General features: G+C 40.7%; 1 pseudogene; it reads left to right on the top strand.

Annotated features, from left to right (window-relative positions):
- Positions 1–10,703: 10,703 nt before the first annotated feature.
- Positions 10,704–15,352, top strand: part of LOC131815643 (cilia- and flagella-associated protein 251-like) — a 46,135-nt pseudogene continuing 41,486 nt past the window's right edge.

Raw genomic sequence — 15,352 nt, 5'->3', positions numbered from 1 at the left:
TCTCTTGAGATTCCATATGAATTTTATGATAGCTGTTTTTATTTCTGTAAAAAATGCATTGGGATTTTCATAGAGAACACATAAGTCTACTATTTTGATGGATATTTATTCTGTTCTTACTCAAAAACAGTTCTTAGTATTTAGAGTCATATCTAATTTTATTAGTTTGGATATTATATCTCCATGGGAGGTAATGTTAAAGATGCTACCAGGCAGCAAAAAGCAGCACTTTTGAGATAGGATAGCATAAAGAGAAAAATAAAAACCTTAATTTACAAGTATCAAAAGTTAAAAAAAAAGGATATATATGTATGTATTTATGTATTGTTGTGCTCTGGCTGCCATAACAAAATACCACAGGCTGCATGGCTTACATAGCAGGAACATACTTTTTCATACTTCTAGAAATTAGAAGTTCAAAACCAAGGGATCTACAGGTTTGGTTATAGATGAGGTCTCTTACTGATTTTCAGAAAACTGCCTTCTTCTGTGTCTTCCTATGACCTTTCTTCTGTGCTTGATGAGAGAGTGCTGTTCTCTGATGCCTCTCCCTCTTCTTTTTTTTTATATAATTTTTTATTTTTTATAAACATATATTTTTATCCCCAGGGGTACAGGTCTGTGAATCACCAGGTTTACACACTTCACAGCACTCACCAAAGCACATAGCCTCCCCAATGTCCATAATCCCACCCTCTTCTCCCAAACCCCCTCCCCCCAGCAACCCTCAGTTTGTTTTGTGAGATTAAGAGTCACTTATGGTTTGTCTCCCTCACAATCCCATCTTCTTTCATTTATTCTTCTCGTACCCACTTAAGCCCCCATGTTGCCTCACCACTTCCTCATATCAGGGAGATCATATGATAGTTGACTTTCTCTGCTTGACTTATTTTGCTAAGCATGATACCCTCTAGTTCCATCCATGTTGTCGCAAATGGCAAGATTTCATTTCTTTTGATGGCTGCATAGTATTCCATTGTGTATATATACCACATCTTCTTGATCCATTCATCTGTTGATGGACATCTAGGTTCTTTCCATAGTTTGGCTATTGTGGACATTGCTGCTATAAACATTCGAGTACACGTGCCCCTTTGGATCACTACATTTGTATCTTTAGGGTAAATACCCAATAGTGCAATTGCTGGGTCATAGGGCAGTTCTATTTTCAACATTTTGAGGAACCCCCATGCTGTTTTCCAGAGAGGTTGCACCAGCTTGCATTCCCACCAACAGTGTAGGAGGGTTCCCCTTTCTCTGCATCCTCGCCAGCATCTGTCATTTCCTGACTTGTTGATTTTAGCCATTCTGACTGGTGTGAGGTGATATCGTATTGTGGTTTTGATTTGTATTTCCCTAATGCCGAGTGATATGGAGCACTTTTTCATGTGTCTGTTGGCCTTCTGGATGTCTTCTTTGCAGAAATGTCTGTTCATGTCCTCTGCCCATTTCTTGATTGGATTATTTGTTCTTTGGGTGTTGAGTTTGCTAAGTTCTTTATAGATTCTGGACACTAGTCCTTTATCTGATATGTCGTTTGCAAATATCTTCTCCCATAGAATAAAATATTTAATTTAGAATAAAAGTTTCCTGAAAATACAAAATACCAGTACTTTATTGATATTGAAGTAAAAAGAAAATGTGAGCGGTATATAAATGGTAATGATTTATTTTTTTAGACAAATACTGTTCTAGCTTCCATGTGATCTCTTAAAAAAAACTAAGATAAAGGTTAAAAAGAATTAGAGGAACTACTGAGTACTGGACAGTGGTCCTACATACGAATGAAATTTGAAAATTCTTACTTGAAAGCAAAATTTATGTTTTTACTTTTATAGAATATAGGAAAACTACACCTTGAAAAATAACTGCCTTCTAAAATTATATCAAATATCTATGCTATTTCAGTCACCACGAATAAATCAGAACTCTGTAAAGGCTTTCAAATACAATTTAAAACCACCAGTTTCTTTACCAAGATTATGGATTTAAATTAGTAGTTAATCAAGTCTTTATTTAACAATACTGTTTCTTGTATCACTATTTATGTTAGTTATTTATTTTTAAAATTTATTCTCTCTCTCTCTCTCTTTTTTTTTTTTTCTTTTTAAATTAACACAGCCAGAGTTTCCCAATTCTCCATGGAAATCATGTCACCTAAAGTCAAGTCACTCACTATTTAGAATAACAATACTTTTTTTAAATTAAAAGATTTTATTTATTTATTTGACAGAGATCACAAGTAGGCAGAGAGTCAGGCAGAGAGAGAGGAGGAAGCAGGCTCCCTGCTGAGCAGAGAGCCTGATGTGGGACTCAATTCCAGGGTCCTGGGATCATGACCTAAGGTGAAGGCAGAGGCTTTAACCCACTGAACCACCCAGGCGCCCCTAGAATAACAATATTTTTGAACTCACTGATAGGAAGTTCCAGTTTCACTGCTTTTGACAGCAAGTTAATTCCCCTCTCTTACAGCCACAGGTAGCAAAATTAGTCAAGGACAGCTGACTTTCAAACAGAACATTGTATAACAAGAGTATTAGTATAAGAATATGGTGAATTACAACCATAGCTTGAATTAAGACCTGGAAGATATTCTAAATCTATCACTTGAAAAATGTATTACCCTAAGCTTTTTTAAATTATTAAAATTGAAAAGGTAAAACAAAATAATGAAATGGAAAAGTAGGAATAGTTGTTTTACATAATGAAAAGGGTGTTGTAGGGACCAAATGTCTGTGAAAATGCCTGGCATAGTGAATTTAAAATAGTCTTTATTAATAAGTATTCTACAAAAGCTTTATATGCTTTAAAAAAACATAAAATTATATGTGTTTTAGAGACACATGGAAGTACAAGTTATGGTTAAGATCATTTCTGTTCCAGGGCAGCTGGGTGGCTCTGTGGGTTAAAGCCTCTGACTTTGGCTCATGTCATGATCTCAGGTTCCTGGGATTGAGCCCTACATCAGGCTCTCTGCTCAGCAGGGACCCTGTTTCCCTTCCTCTCTCTCTCCACCTGCCTCTCTGCCTACTTGTGATCTGTGTCTGTCAAATAAATAAATAAAATCTTTAAAAAAAGATTATTTATGTTCCTAGAATGACATTTTGATATATGTTGGGAGCCACTGGTTTTATGTGGCACAGAGAAATGATGTTTTCAAATGTTCAGTATCTGAAAACTTGATATTCTTTCATGTTTATCATCCAGTGTTCAACAATTCATCTTCAAAATTATTTAGGTAATATATACTATATACTCCTAAGTAAGAATGATATGGAAATAATCCAAGTTGACCCCTCTGTACCATTTAATCTTAAATAATTATACTAGTTGTGGATGACTAGGACACTATATCAGATTTAAAAATAACAAATAAATATACAAGAAAACAGAAAAACTGCATGCTTATCTCCCTTCTGTGACTAATACTTCTTGTATGACTTTAGACAACTCATCTGATCTTTTATACACTTGGCAATTCTATTAAAAAATGAGGGGAAAATATCATGTTTTGTATCCAAAAGGGAATAGGATTCTCTTAAGTTCCCTTCAAACATTAAGATGTTTATAATAAGTATAAAACATCTATTTTAAACTTCTACAAATTTCCACAAAAAAAAGGTTTCTACAAATTTAGTCCCTTATTGTATTGAAAAGAGATGACATCATCCAAAAAGAGCTATTCTTTGTTAAATATTCATAAAATCCAGTAATTTCTATATTGCCTGTGGTACAACAGCCATAAGGAAATACAATATTATTAACATGAAGAAAATTAAAATAAACATAGAGTGCATTTAAAATGCAAATTAGTTTATTTGATTGCACAGTCTACACTCAAAGTAACTCAAACCTGCAAACTGTATGACAAGCGAGATTACAAAGTGAGATTAGCTCTGTGCCAGTGACATGTATTTTGATACAGTAAGTGATTAAATTCTTCACATTTAGTAAAAGAAAAGCCATTATGAAAATAATGGTTGGAATCATTGTAATAGTTACACATAAATTATTTTGTTTATAATAAAATGTAGTTGGAACAAGATAAGGCTGACAGTTATCAATATATGTTCTCCCATCTCTTGGGCAGTCATTCCTGGAGGGTGATTAGCAAACTGGAACATTTTGATTTGAAGTGGCCAAGTTTCTAAAATTGGATCATGAATGTATGTGGTCAAATGACAAGAAAATCTCCTGAGAATGAGGATTCATGTATTCCAATTCTACTTTAGTGTCTTAACAAAGTTGCACATCCTTTATGCAGTTTGCATTTTTTTAGAAGAATTATCAAAATGATAAAACTGGGGGGAAAATAGTTTACACTGTCAAGAGTCTGACATTGACATTGTAAGAAAACCCATTTGTAGGGAAACACAGTAGACTGAGAGAAAATTTTACTTGATATTACAATTTATAGCTGTGTGGATACTTTACTCTCTAATTTATATATAATTAATTACTAGACCGTCTTTTAGGGCCCTTTAGCTCCTCATCTTATGAGCTGTGATCTCATCACTTCTAAAATGAGGAAACTCATTTAGGAGTTTCATTTCCACCTCCAATGAGGAAACTCATTTTAGGGCCTTGTAAAAAGCCAATGCACTAATAATAAATGTAACACACTTATCATAGCCTCTAATACATTTTCCAAAAAGTGACTAAATGTTAGTATAGATAGCAGTCACTCAGTGAACAATTCTGTTCACACCCCATTACCTAGTAATCCCCAAATTTTAGTCCCTCTCTGTTATGTATGATATTAAAAAGTATATCAGTATCCTCTAAAGTTGTCAGTGACCAATGCACAAGATGGTACTTTACTTTTTGCTGTGATCATATTTTTTTAAAGGACCCCAAGATCACATTATTATAAAGGACCCCAAATTCTGCAGATTAAACCAGGAATGAACCATGAACTCAAGAAGGATCTATAAGGTTAAAGGAATAGATTTTATACTAAACAAACAAAACAACAACAAAAATGAAAACCAGGTTGAAATAACCCATTTTTAAGCCTGTGAGGTGGCGTTTCTTGAAAACCAGTTATTAACTCTTTTCTGTCATGTAGAAATTTTCACATCTGAGGTCCCATAAAGGATATTTCGTTTAACAAGTGTGAACATGGGTTTCTGATAAAGTTCTTGTTTCAACATGCTTTGGATGAGGTGGAGACTGGAATAGTCACCAAGAAAATGGTGTCTTTTTTTCGTTTCCACCTCCAATTGAGAAGAAAATCTATCGGTTACAGACACAACCATTTTCTTAAATACATAATTAAAAATGGCTGCCTTGAGGTGCCTGGTGGCTTGGTAGTTAAATATCTGCCTTTGGCTCAGTTCTTGATTCCAGGGTCCTGGGATCAAGCCTTCATCTTAGGTGCTACCTGCTCACTAGGAAGCCTCCTTCTCCCACTCCCCCTACTTGTGTTCTCTCTCTTGCTGTCTCTTCCTGTCAAATAAATAAATAAATAAAAATCTTAAAAAAAATGCTGCCAAATCAAAAGCTTCTGCACAGCAAAGGAAACAGTCAACAAAACAAAGAGGCAAGCCACGGAATGAGAGAAAATATTTGCAAATGTCAGTACAGACAAAAGGCTGATATCCAGGATCTATAAAGAACTTCTCAAACTCAACATACCCACAACAGATAATCATGTCAAAAATGGGCAGAAGACATGAACAGACAATTCTCCAATGAAGACATACAAATGGCTATCAGACACATGAAAAAATGTTCATCATCACTAGCCATTAGGGAGATTTAAATTAAAACCACATTGAGATACCAACCTTACACCAGTTAGAATGGCCAAAATTACCAAGATAGGAAACAACATGTGTTGGAGAGGTTGTGGAGAAAGCGGAACCCTCTTACACTGTTGGTGGGAATGCAAGTTGGTGCAGCCAATTTGGAGAACATTGTGGAGATTCCCTAAGAAATTAAAAATAGAGCTTCCCTATGACCCTGCAATTGCACTATTGGGTATTTACCCCAAAGATACACATGGAATGAAAAGAAGGGCCATCTCTACCCCAATATTCATAGCAGCAATGGCCAAGGTCATCAAACTGTGGGAAGAACCAAGATGCCCTTCAACGGACAAATGGATAAGGAAGATGTGGTCCATATACACTATGGAGTATTATGCCTCCATCAGAATGGATGAATACTCAACTTTTGTGTCAACATGGACAGGACTGGAAGAGAGTATGCTGAGTAAAATAAGTTAAGCAGAGAGAGTCAATTATCGTATGGTTTCACTTATTTGTGGAGCATAAGGAATAACATGGAGGACATGGAGAGATGGAGAGGATAAGGCAGTTTAGGGAAATTGGAAGGGGAGATGAACCATGAGAGACTATAGACTCTGAAAAGCAACCTGAGGGTTTTGAAGGGACGGGGGTGGGAGGTTGGGGGAGCCTGGTGGTGGGTATTAGGGAGGGCACGTATTGCATGGAGCACTATGCGTGGAGCATAAACAATGAAATGTGTTACACTGAATAGAAATTAAATTATTTAATTAAAAGCAATTTATATATATATATATATATATATATATATATAACAAAACAAAACAAACAAACAAAACTGGGTGCCTGAGTGGCTCAGTGGGTTAATCCTCTGCCTTTGCTCAGGTCATGACCCCAGGGTCCTGGGACCCAGCCCTGCATCTGGCTCTCTGCTCAGCAGGGAGCCTGTTTTCCCCTCTCTCTCTGCCTGCCTCTCTGCCTACTTCAGATCTCTATCAAAGAAATAAATAAAATATTTTTAAAAAACCCTAAATATTCCTGTTGTTCATTAGTACCCCATGCATCTCCATTTTATTTTTACTTATTAATTTAAATTATATATATATACACACATTTGACAGAAAGAGACAGTGAGAGAGGGAGCACAAGCAGAGAGGGAGCACAAGCAGGGGAAGTGGGAGAGGGAGAAGCAGGCTTCCTGCTGAGCAGAGAGCCCCAGGCAGGGCTTTATCCCAAGACCCTGGCATCAGGACCCCAGCAAGAAGCAGATGCTTCACAATGGAGCCACCCAGGTGCCCCCCTACATTACCTATTAAATAAGTTTTATTAAGCAACACTTTTTTGGGTCTGCCTTCTATGTGTTAACGCTAACACATTGTGTTTTCCTTTGCTCTTTTGTGATCACTGAGGATGTTAGGAATCTTCATGTGTTTATTGGCTGATTTTTTTTCTCTTTGTGATATTTCTGTTCAAGTATTTTCATTGTTTTTAAGTTACCTACCTTTCTTTCTTGATTCATAGTTATCCTACATATTTTTGTATACAGTTAATTAGTTCATATATCAATACAGTGTTTCACAGTTTTAGTCTTGTCATTTGGTGGGCAAGAATTTTTTTTTTTTTTTTTACCTTTTAATGAGTAGAGTACAACTTGCCAACCTTTCTTACGCTTCATGTTTTTGGTGTCTTGTTGAACTAATCTTTGTCCCCTCCCCCAGATCGTAAAAATGTTTTCTTATTTTACCTTCTAGAAAATTTGTGATGTCATCTTTTGAATTTAGGCCACATCAGTCTGGAATTGAGTTTTAGGCTATTTTCTTCCATGTGGATATTCAACTAGTTTAGCACTGATTTTTCAAAGTCTGCCATTTTTTGTTTGTCTGTTTTCTCTGGTTACTAAGCCCCTAAATTTTTGTCCATTGTCTTACAATTTTTTTTCTTCATCACTTTTTATATCCCTTTTTAAAAATACATATATTTTTCCTTTATATCTTTAAAATGCTGATAAATGCTGTCAGCCTCCAAATTTCTGCTCACTAAAAGTACATACAAACTGAGAAAAAAATAAATGTAGACTTACAAAGAATAACCATTTAGCTTTTATAAATCCTTCTTTTAAAACTAGAGAATTTACTTTAACAAATAGAAACAAATTCAGAAGGAAGGAGTAGGATGAAAGTTACCTTCATTAGCACATAAACAGATATTAAATACCAAAGAAACTGTAAACCCCGAAAAGATGAAAACTGTTTTTCAAAAGATGGCATATGACTTTCGGTAACAATAGCTTTCATGGAGATTTAGGAGGTCGAGGTGGTAGAATTGTTCAGTAGGAACCAAAAGCATGCAGATAACCTTGTAATGAAAAGAAGGAAGACTGGGTTTCTAAACAAAAATTTTTTTTAGCATATATATATATACATATATATATATATATAAACTACCCCAGTCCTAAACCCCAGCACCTGGGGGTGTGACTTTATTTGGAAATAGGGCCCCTGTGGATGTAACTAGCTAGGATAAGGTCATATTTGAGTAGGGTGGGCCCCTAATTCAATAGAACTTGTGTCCTTATAAGAAGGGAAACTTGGGACACACAGATATGCACTGAGGGAGAAGGCCATGTGAAGAAGCCCAAAGCCAGAGAAATACTTGAAACTGGGAGAGAGGCCTGGAACAGATCCCTCCTTAATACCTTCAAAAGGAGCATAGCCTACCAACATTGAAGCATCTAGAACTGTGACACTGTCCATTTCTGTTGTTTAAGCCACTAGGTTTGTGGTATCTTGTTATAGCAGCCCTGGAAAACTAATACAAACCTTGTTAGAGGAAAATAAACCAACCATAAGCACATGGGGAATTGGAAAAAAAAATATATGTGTGTGTGTGTATATATATATAGAAAAACATTAAAACATTGAAAAAGAACACACATTTGTGAACCCTGTGAAAAGGAAAACAAGCAAGCAAACAAAAAACAAAAACAGCCCAGGATTCACTCAGCTTTTCATCTGGAGGAGTTCTGGATGGTGGGGGTAGGGAGGAGATTCCAAGGAAAAGATTGGAGTCTCCCGGTGTGAGGAAAGAGAGATTGGAATTCAGGAAAGCTGGAGTGATGAAAAGGGCATGGGTTTCAGAAAGAAGGAAGTCAAATAGAAAATAAGCTCTTGGAAATGCACACTGGAGTCCTCTTGAGTCCTTGCTCAATAGGAAGCAGTGTGTGTCTAAGAAAATGCCCCAGGTTCTAACAAAGCGTAAAGGCAAACTGAACCAGATGGTTGCCAAGACTCATTCAAGGCTAGAGGTTATTGGAGTTCCAACCAGCCAGAGGGAAGTTATTTTGTCTAAGTCAGAATATTCAGTAGAGACCTGGTAAGGATCACGAGTTAGTAGCGGGACTCAATGAACCCTAAAATAAAGGTTACTCTACAGATTCCCTCAACAAGTTGAAGAACAATTTTAGAAACAGAATTACCTACTAATATCTCACTGCCTGTGTGACAGCCAATAATAGAAGTCATCTGACAAATGACTCAGTTCATCTAAAGGAAGGTAGTTCAAAAGGGAGGATGGAACAGATGGGAAAAATAAAATACAACTAGCAAGGTAGTAGACTTCAACTCAAAGATTTCAAAAATTACCTTAAGAATTAACTATTAATATTCTATTTAAATAAAAGACCTAAATATGTTAGTGAAAAATAAACTTTAAATAGGATGCACAGGATAATATAGATTTTGTGAAAAGAAAAATTATGAAAAGGGCTATACTGTAAACATAGTAATCATCAAAGGCTGAATTTAATAGGTATTGACAATAGACAATAGAAAGACAACCAATATAATGAACAGAGAAAGACGACAATTCATAACAACAAAGGATCAATTTATAAATATATGGCCATCATAAAGGTGTCTGCATCCGGTTAGAGAGCTTCAAAATACAAGAAGCAAAAACGTCCTGAAAAAAAGAAATTGACAAATCCATAATTCAATTTGGAGAATTCAACACTCATCTGTCAATAATTAATAGAAGAAGCAGATAGAAAAATGGCAAGTAAATAGACCTAAAAATCCATTCAACCTGCTTGACCTGTTTGGCACTGGAACACAAGGCCCAACAAATGCAGAATACCCAAGGACGCAGGAAATACTCATTGAGATCAACCACATTCTAGCCCATTTTAAAACAAGGCTCAATAAATTTTATATTTTATTTTTTTTTTAAATTATTTATTTATTTGACAGAGAGAAATCACAAGTAGGCAGAGAGGCAGGCAGAGAGAGAAGGAGGAGGAAGCAGGCTCCCCACTGAGTAGAGAGCCCGATGCGGGACTCGATCCCAGGACCCTGAGATCATGACCTGAGCCAAAGGCAGAGACTTTAACCCACTGAGCCACGCAGGCGCCCCTCAAGAAATTTTTAAAAAGCAGCTGAGGGGCACCTGGGCGGTACCCTCAGTGAAGTGCCCAACTCTTGGTTCTGGCTCAGATCCTGATCCCAGGCTCTTGCGATTGAGCCCTGAGGCAAGCTCTGGGCTTGGTGCAGAGTCCACTAGGACTCTCTCTTCGCCCTGCCCTTCCCGCCTCCCCCACTCACGTGTGCTCTTTCTCCCCAACAAACAAATCTTTAACAAAAATGAACAACAGTTGAGAGTGGGAGGGGTGGGAGAGAAGCGCCAGAAGGGAAGGGGGAGTCGGAGGAGCCCAAGATACTGCCTTCTCCCCAGGCAGGGCTTGTTCAGCCGCAGCCGCGGCCTCCTCTGGGCAGAGAAGCAGAGCGCTTGAGCTTAGGCGCGCGTCAGCGGGGCAGCCTGGGCCCAGAGAGCCCCGCTAGCAGCGAGTAGCGCCTCCAGCGCCCTCTGAGCGCGCTCGCTTGGGGGCCGCAGGGCCGCAGACCAGTCCAGGGAGGAGGCGAGGGCAGCTCCCAGGCGCCCCTCCGGGGGGCTGGCGGGATGTGCATGGAGATCCCCGCAGGACTGACGGAGCTGCTGCAGGGCTTCCCAGTGGACAAGTCGAGGCACCAGCCTGCAGACCTGCTAGAGTTCGCGAGGCCGCACTTCACGCGCCTGCAGCAGCAGAAAGAGGGCAAAGGCGCCCTGTCCTTTGGCCATGAGGGCGGGACCTTGGGGCGCGGGAACCGCCGCGGGGGCGGCACCCCCAGTAAGGGAGTCACTTCGCGGAGTAGCCAGGAGGTGGGGAAATTTAGTTTTCTTTTGGCAAGGAGGAATTTACCGAACAGCTCATACCTAGTCTTCGGAAAGTCAGAATTGCAGGTGCCACCAATGCTGCTTCTTACGCCTTGGCGCCTTGGGAATACGTTGGGGGACGGAGCTGAAGACAGTGGTTGAGAGGGAGGAAGGCTAATTTCAGGACAAGGGCCCCTGTGGTGCCTCTCCCATACTGACTACCAGGGGGCGTGCCCGCCGGCGCGAGACAGAGCCTTGGACACGTGACCACCGGCCGGCCCTCCTGCCTTGTGCTGGCCCTGGTGGCGGTTACAATGGGGCGGGGCTTGGGTGACAACCACAGGGAGGGAGCGCTTGGAGGAGAAAGCAGTGGCCACTGGAGGCTGGGGAGGTGACCGAGGGGTCCAGGTGGCAGGAGGGCCAGTCCTTTGAGGCCCTTGGAGGGCGCACTCTGTGAGTTGGGGTTGGGGGTCCTGGTGTGGGAGGGCCTGGTGCCCCTCAGGGGATTGGGGATGCTTGGGGGCCAGGTCAGCCTCAGAGAGACCTAAGCTGGAGGAAGGACCTGTGCCTCTGTGTCCCCCTTCCCTCCCCCACAGACCCCTGCACTTTCCTCCCCTCCCCTGGGCCCCGCATCAAGATGCGCTGACAAAGTTTGCAGTTGGAGCAGGCCCCCTACTCAAGGCCCTGGGCCTTGAGTGCTTTTTCCACCTGGAGGAACTGAGCATTAGAGAGGTCTGCCTCTTTCCAGCGGTGTGAGCCCATTAAGTTATTTCAACTCCCAGAGCCACAAATTCCAGTTTGTCCAAAGAAATGAATGAGAGACTATGTTAGAAGGCTGTTAAACTGTAAACGATTGCTGCCTTTCTCAAGCCCTCTGTGGCAACTGCACTGAACGTTTTACATAGGACACCTCAACCCCAGAAATTAGGGTTCTCACTTTTATCCTGCCTGTGAGCAAATAGGCACTCTGAGGGAACAGCCACTTGCACAAGGTCTCAGAGCAAGTGAGTGGTGGAACCAGGATTGAGTGCTAGGAGAGGCCGACTGCAAAGCCCACGCTTTTAACCACTAAGTCGCTGCTTCTGTCCTTATTTACATAATTAGAATTGTTGTAAATGCCTGGGTTATCATTTTGCTTGCCTGTGGGAATATGAATGTATACAAAGTGAGTTACAGAGCTCTAAAATTATTCCTGGAAGGATGAGAGGCCCTGACATCAATATGCTTCTGATTAGGTATAGGTTTTCCCAGAAGTATGAAATTCTTTTTATTCCTGTGGAAAGGAACCAGAGCTGGTATTGCAGAGTTCATTGATAGGTTCATGTACTAGGAAATTAAAATGGGAAGCAGAGTGAACTGCCGATGGTTATGGTCAATATTTCTCTAAAGGAAATTCCACAAAGAATGTCAGGTGCAGGGCAGATACTTACACAGTCAGTCATGTCAGGAACTTCCCTAGTAAGTAGTAATTTTAAGTCATTCATCTATCCATTCATTCATTCAGAATCCTGGAATACTCACCATTTGCCAGGCTATGGGGATAATACAAACAAGACACAGTTCATTCTCTTAAGGAGCTCTAGGGTGTGTAGGGAGGCCAACTGATACCTGAGCACCATAAAACAATATCCTAAGTGCAGTGATTGAGAGATGCATGGGAGATATTTAAAAAACAAAAATCAAGGACACTTAGCCCAGCTAGGAGGATGGTCAGGGAAGGCCTCCTGGAGAAGGTATGCAGGGGAGCTGACAGAAAGAGTTCCTAGGGGTTAGTTGGAATGCAATTGTCTTAGAACACAGTCAGCATGATTATAATAATGTAGGCTCTCCCTGCGAAGGAGAACTCAGCTATGATCCAAGAAGAAGAGTGACTGTGACTCGCCCATCCTTGGAGATGACCAGGGCCACTTAGAAGAATGGTTTTGCTGTGTGGTTCTGCTCATAGGCCAAGAATAAACCTGGCACATGCATGATTCATGTTATTTAAGTATAAAATGTCCCAGGCTCCTTTTTATTTTTTTAAATTATTATTATTATTTGTTAAGATTTATTTATTTGACAGAGAGTGAGAGAGAGCACAAGCAGGGGGAGAGCAGGAGAGGGAGAACAGATGCCCCACTGAGGAGGCAACCCAATGTGGGGCTCCATCCTAGGTCCCAGAATCATGACCTGAGCCAAAGGCAAATACTTAACTCCCACACACCCCTGAGGCACCTTTTTGAAATAGTTCATAGTTCCAGTGTGAGAGGAACACTAAGTCTGGCTGAGTAGGAACAGAAAGAAAAGTAAAGGAGGGAATGAAGCGGCTATACACTGTATTTGGAATCACAATCTTCTTTTATTTCTTTTTTAAGAGAACACTTGGAGAGTGAAAGGATGCATTAGAATCAGAGCATTTGGAAACAAATGAGCCTTTAAGAGACTTGAGCTCAAAAGGAAAATGTCTTGATTTGGATCAAAGCGGTTCCAAGGAACCAGAGATTAGTTTCCCTGAAATACAGCCCTCAAGCGGGCTTGGGGAGAAAATTGATCAGATCCTCAGAATGAACTGGGATGGTAAAGGAGAGAGGAAAAAAAGATGATCAGACTTAAGTGAGTGACAAGAGGAAGAATTCCAGTCCAAAGCAGAAATCCCGGAGAAATCACTGGTGTCTACCAGCGAGGACATATTGTTTTGAAAGGATGACCGCGCCAACGTGTATCCTTTGGAAGGGAATGTAACATGGATTTTAGTGTCCTCTAGTGCTTTAAAAGCATTGTGAAATAAGGGGATTTTATGCATATGGAAGAAAAAATACCACCAGAAATATCCTTTTGAACTAATAACAGACTCCTATGTTTTAAAGTTCAGTTCAGCGCTCTGGAGGGACATGTGTGACAGAAGTGCTGACTCTGGGCCTGACATCTGGGTCCAACAGTCTTGCTCCCCAGGCAGGAAATTCTGGACATGGTTTTTCTGTTACATAGGGTGCCCTTTCTTGTGGGAGACTCAAGGACAATCTCTCCCTCTCCTCCCCATTCCCCTTCTTTCTCACTTCCTCCTCCTGCTCCTCCATTCCTTTCCCCTTTCCCTCCTCTCCTCACCTCTTCTTCTTTAGATGGCTTGATGCTTCTTCACAAGCTCCTAAAACCATTACGGGCTCCTAAAACTGCACGTTCGGAGATGGACCAGAAAGCAAAAGGTATGGGAAAAGTGAAAGCCACTGAGAAAGGCACCAAGGGGTCGACTGACATCTGTCTTTGCCGCACAAATATCACCATTTACCAAGAGAATAAGAGGAGGAGAGTTTTTCCCTTCCTCCTCCGTGTGCCACTGAAAATTGCTTCCTAGGATTCACCTCTATTTTTCCCTGTAGATTCTGCCTTTGGAAGATTTGTAAGCGATCGGATGCACGTAAAGTGTTTAATGTAGTTCCTGACACACAGTGAGCACTGGACGGGTGTTCACATCTGGATGATGATGGTGGTGGCGGCATTGATGAGGATGATGGCAAACACCTAGTGGGAGAGGCAGACAAATGACAGCCTCATTGCTGTAGACTGGGTTTACTTTGAGCAGTGGAGTTCAAGGTCAAAACTTGGGCTTGTCCAGTCTGAAAGATAGGACAAGATTTAGAGACTGTAAAGACTTTGGGCTTGTTTAGTCAGCCAGCACGACATCTGGGGATATCGCTAATGAGAGCAAGTGTCCTACATGCCAGGGGTTTGGGTCCCCTGTTAGCCTTGGGCTCACTGCAGAACTCAACTCTTCTAGACCATCTCCCTCCGCAAATTTGTTTAGCTCCTTGAGGACACCTTCTTTCTGTTCCTTTCTGTTCCCGTTCCTGTATTGGTTTTCTCTATCTCTCTCTCTCTCCCTTTTTAAATTTTATTTATTTGACACAGAGAGAGAGATCACAAGTAAGCAAAGTGGCAGGCAGGGATAGAGGGGGAAGCAGGCTCCCTGCTGAGCAGAGAGCCCAATGTGGGGCTCTAGGACCCTGATATCATGAGGTGAGCCAAAGGCAGAGGCTTAACCCACTGAGTCACCCAGGTAACCCCCCCTTTTTTTATTCCTGTTAAAAATAATAGGTGCCCTTAAAAAAAAAAATTAAAGCAGAGGTACCTGGGTGGCTCAGTTGGTTAAGTGCCTGAGTCTTGATTTCGGCTGGGGTTGTGATTGTGATCCCAGGGCTGTAATCTTGAGCCCCGCATGGGGCTCTGCACTGGGGATGGAGCCTGCTTGGGATTCTCTCTGCCTTTCTCCCTCTGGCCCTCCCCCTTCTAAAAATAAATAAGTTAAAATTTAAAAAAAATCAGGCAGATTCCTCTTCTCACACAGACCACACCAAATCCATTTCCTGAAAATGACTACCATTCCAGGTTTGTATAAATGTATATCTTTCCATACCTTTTCCTGGGCATCTATGGACACA

Source organism: Mustela lutreola, chromosome 15 (genome assembly GCF_030435805.1).
Source record: "Mustela lutreola isolate mMusLut2 chromosome 15, mMusLut2.pri, whole genome shotgun sequence".
Taxonomy (NCBI): domain Eukaryota; kingdom Metazoa; phylum Chordata; class Mammalia; order Carnivora; family Mustelidae; genus Mustela; species Mustela lutreola.
Note: the sequence above shows the minus strand (reverse complement) of the source record. Positions and strands in the feature narration are given on the sequence as shown.